Here is a 5,576-nt window from a genome sequence, read left to right on the forward strand (position 1 = left end):
GAACCATATAGGCATTCTAGTTAGTTTTCATGTTTAGGCTTGATTCATGGTCAATTTTCATGTTTCTGTAAATAGAAAATTTTAAAAAAAGTAACTTTCTAATATTAAAAAAAACTACAGATGTTTCCTAAGAGTAAATAGAATGAGTGACCCATTTTTTTTTAATTTTTCTTTTTTATAGTTTAAAGTTGATTATTTTTATGAGTTTTTAAATAGTTTAGTGCATGTATTTTCCAGAATATTCACTTTCATAGATTCAACCAAGTGGGTCAATATCTTGTGTAATTATCATTCAATGTATTATTTAATTTTTGACGATCAAATGTAGTCAAGAGTTTAAGGCAAGCAATATTTATCCAAGATTAACTTAAGCCGAATATTAGTCAATAAAAGCGATCGTGCTAGAACCACGGGACTCGGGGGTGCCTCTTACCTTCCCCCGGTCAACAAAATTCCTTAGCTAATGCTTTGTTTTCACAGACTAAAAATAAAGAGTCATTTCCTTTTGATTAGGGATTCAATAAGATAACTTGGAATACCAAAACCTCATTCCAAGTGGCGACTCTGTAAAATAAATAATCCCTTTTTTAAACCGTCACTTCAATTGAAAAAATCCTTTTAAATCATAAAATCCTTATCCAGGTGAAAAAAAGGGGTGTTACACGTATTGCACATTCCACTGATTCCAAATTATTGTGCGCGTTACTCTAAGCTCATTATTATGATTATGATCATGATCATGATCATGAGGTACACCTTCAGAAATAAAACTACTAGTAGTAGTGAAATTTCTACTATTAAGAAGCATGAGATAAAGATTGAAAGAGAACAACATTCCATGGGCCCCATTTCAATTGGGAAAAAAAAATATATATTCTATGCAGTATTAAACAATCCATAATTAAAAAAAAAAATAAAACAAAATTGGTATTGGGAGTTCTCTGTGGAATATATATTAATGCAACACTAATATTAATAAAATGTGCTATTAAACACCAAGTTGATGTTAAAAAAATAAAATGAATTGGACATGCCAATTCACTATTTGTGATAAAAAAATTTCGTTTACAACATTGTTAATTCATTTGTGAGTGCAATTTTCTTCTAAAGTGTCTGTAATGAAAAAACAAACAATATTAAAAAATAGGTCAATAAAAGTGTCGTATTCAAGTCTGATCATAATAAAGTGAAGAGTAACATCAAGTACGAATGTTATATTAATCGTGTAATATCTTTAATCAAGATCTCGGGTTTGAGTTCCACAAATGGAAGACTAACCCTTATATAAACGTTCCCCCTAAAATAGCCCTATTAAAAATAGATTCATCTATCGGTGATTCCGGAAAAAGTGCTAAAGCTTTGTATTTTACTAAACACTAATATAATAAAGTTGGGTTGATATGTAGCCCAAATTAACTCATGAAAAAAATATTTTTAAAAAGATATATATATATATATATGTTATATATAGTCATAGTAAAGAAAATAATAATGTTATTGAGGCGGGGCTAATTAATCAACATAAGGGAATATAAAATAAAAAAAAAAATTTGGTAAGCGTTGGGTTTGGCTTATGACCCATTCATTAGTTCATTTAACCCAATTCAAAAAAGTAACATTTGGCCCCATACTTAATAACACGAGCCATTTAAAAAAAAGAGAAGAAAAAAAAGCGAAATTCACATCCAAACTCACCCAGAAGACACCTCTGAGTCTAGATATCAAATGGTTTTAAAAAAAATGAGAGAGTGAACTCATTTATGATAGGTACGTTAACCATGCACATGGTTAATGATCACTAATTAGTGGTTAGAATTTTTTAATAGCATAGCCCACATAGCTAGATTTATTCAAGGAAAGATGAGTGAGTGGTTAGAATTTTTTAACAGCATAGCCCAATAGCTCACGATTTGTTCAAAAAGATGAACCCCATATTAACAAAATCTACAGCAATATTAGCAAAAATGTCGTTATTGTTATAATTAAAAACAAACAATATTAAAAAAAATGTCAGTTAGGCGCCATATTTAACACCATGCGTTTTCATAGCATAAGATGTTAATTAAATTTATGTATAGACGAATTTGAATTCTTTTATTAGCAAAACGTGTGTTGAAATTATTGGAGCATTGACAAAATCAAGCAATATATAAATTAAAAAAAAAAAAGTAATATATTAAAACAAATAAACAGTGTAAAAAAAAAGTGCAAACTTGTATTCTTAGCTAAAGTGTATAATATAAAAAGAAAATTACTTGAACACAATTCTGCAATTTATTTAATTTTTTTTATAGTTATATATATGTTTATTCTTATATTATATTCTGATTTTTAATTAATGTAGCACAACAACACTGGAAATGAGAAAAAAAAAAAAAAAAAAAAAACTAATTAATAATCATATATGAGCATGTGGTTTAAAGTTATTTCAATCGTTGTTCACGTCTAAAAAAAAAAGGGGTGGGCCCCATATATTTGAAGAAAAGAATTAATAAAGGCAATTTAATTCTTGTCTGACGTCTTTCTTATAAATAATTGACGTTTATTTTCTATTTGCACTATTGAACTTTGAAAGACTGCAACTAGCTAGCTACCCCCCTACGGATGCCAAATTAAATAAACAAGAAAGTAGATTATTGCTCAAGAAAATAATGAATTACTACAACTGTAATGACTAAATTTAAATAACGAAAGTGAATAATTAAGTTCACTTAAAATGTATTACCTTTTGGTACTAATGTAGTGCTCAAAGCCTAACCACCCATTACAAGGTGTGGAATTAATTACTAATTTTTTTTCAAAGAAAACTTGGTTATTTCACTTCTAACCTAATTAATCACGATAAAACAATGTTGATGGAATCAAGCAATATATTATAAAAAAAAAAGTTAATCCCATATTTAAAAAAAATCAATGTAAAAAATAAAGTACACCCTGTATTCGGGTGCCATGACCTCATATATATATGAATAATATTTACATATTACATAAATATAATGTTATATCAATCTGTGTAGGTGGCATGCGTGTGTGTATATATATATATATATATATATATATATATATATATATATATATATATATATATATATATATTATATGCATAAAAATGTGCAAACTAATAATGTCCAAAAGGTTCGATATGGTGTGAGCAATAAAAAAAAAAAAAGAAGAAAAAAAAGTGGAACTCACACATCCAAACTCACGGGAAAAAAAAAAGTGAAAAAAAAAGTGGACTTTAGATGGTTGACTCGACAATATTTAAAAAAAAAGTTCGATATGGATGAAACGGACAATGTTAAAAAACAAATGCTTAGAAAATCAAACAATTAAATCAATAATGATCCACATGCGATAACCCATTAGTGAGAGTAAATAAAATTATTGTACAACAACATACTTAAAATACTTGATGGTTTTGCGGGGAAAATTAAAAAAAAAGGCAACGTCCAAAAAAAAAAAAGAAATTATGTGCACCCATATACTAAATAATTTCTCATAAGGTGATACACCATGCAAAACTGGGTCCCATGGCAAGTCGATTAATGATATAGGATTCCGTATAAACACATGCCCATAATTGACCGAGGTAGTGAGGCTGCAATGAGCATTATTGGGCACAACTCAATGAATATGTCGATGCTTTCTTTTCTTCAAAATATTTAATTTTGTGCTGTTATCCGGGCATGATTTTTTATTAGAAATACCATGATGTAAAAAATGGTTAATTAAAGGATATATATCAAACTCACGCCCTCCAATTTGAAAATGTTTTATTTTTTTCTATCAAATAAATTCTCAAAAGATATTTTGAAATGAAAATAAAATTTTGATATAAGATAAATTTTTTAAATTATAAATCCAAGAGTAGCGAGAATAATCATCCACAAAACAAACATAATATGAGTATCCAAGATTTGAGGAAATAGTAGATTGCCATAAAATCGTGAATGAAAATTTGCAAATAAAAATTTATCAAACGAATGAATGACATCTTTAAACTTTTAAGACGATGAGATTTTCCCAAACGACATGAAACACGATGCTGAATAAAACTAGTTGCACAAACAATAGCCTTATTTTTTAAACAAGTCTCTCTCTATCTCCAAAAAGTATTAATAAATCGACGATGCCGGATTGGACCAGGAATGGAGGTTGTCAAAAGAGCTATTGGCGGAGTATATTAATTGGTGATGGTGATCGGGTATATATATATATATATATATATATATATATATATATATATATATATATATTATTTCACAACTATATATACATCCTTTACAAAAACATGATTCTCGTCAAAACTCACTAGTTCTAATTATTATCTTTGCACAATTTTTGAACGGACATTCCATTAAATTTAATTGTGGAACATGATAAACGAGTTTAACTTCAATTGAGACTTATTGTTGGAGTTTAAGGAGGCATCAATATTTTTAATAGGGACTTTAGTTTATATAGTCTTTGAACTTGAACTAAGTTGATGTTAAGAAATTATATAATATTCTAAATTGACCTTGATCATGAGTCATGTGGGAAGATGCCCGGAAATCGTTTGGAAACCAAGTAGTGGTTTCATTCTCGCCCGAGGAAGTGCGGCAATGGTGTCTGTAGACGACGTGCTACATTCAACTGTATCAGGACAATAAAAGACCTGGATGATAGCATATTTGACAAACTACAGGAGAGTATTAGTCCCAAACACCCCTCATACATTAATATCTTTAATCAAGATATGGTTAGTACCACAAAGGAAGACTAACCCTTTTAGATGCTAAATGCACGTTCCCCAAACTAAATACCTCTATGTGATGAGTATTAGTGTGTGCATTTTCAAGAGATTCGAGACACCCCCTGGCTTCTTGTCCGTGTTGCTGGCCCTTTGTGACCCTATCTAACCGCGCCCACGGCTTCCACGGCCGCCAAATTAACGCCATGAAAAAAATATTTTTAAAAACCCACTTATTTTTATTGTATTATATTTAGTCATGGTAATTAGAAGTAGAGGAATTAGTGTTGGTATGAAAACAAACAAAGAAATTAAACTTGGCTTTGCTTGATGAGTCACTAGCCCATGTTCATTAGTTCTTTTAAAATCACCCGTTGTTCTTGAACTAGTAGCATTAATGACCGTCATCAAAAGGACATCGCCCCGAAAAATGAGTAACTCCGGTAATGAAGGATTCATAATCCTCGAGTCTAGATATCAAATACGGTGTATTCAAAAAAGTCTTTATGAACGGGGAGAATTGATAGCGACAAGAGAACCATGCTACATGGTTAATGATCAAATTCCATAGATTGAGTCTTTTCTAGCATGAGACAACATAGCTAGATTTATTCCAGGAAAAAAGACCGAGCCATACTTGCATTCATAAAAGCATAGCCCAATGGCTAGATCTCTCCCAAATCATTATGAATGTTTAATATCATGGACATCAACCCTAAAGTCTCTTTGACAATATAGCTTAGGCCATAAAGCAAATATTGATCAGTTAGTATCCAATGATGATTGATTTACCGCTCAAGATGATGGAATAAGATATATAAAGTGGAGGCTTCGACGAATTTGA

This window comes from Lycium ferocissimum, chromosome 8 (genome assembly GCF_029784015.1).
Source record: "Lycium ferocissimum isolate CSIRO_LF1 chromosome 8, AGI_CSIRO_Lferr_CH_V1, whole genome shotgun sequence".
Taxonomy (NCBI): Eukaryota; Viridiplantae; Streptophyta; class Magnoliopsida; order Solanales; family Solanaceae; genus Lycium; species Lycium ferocissimum.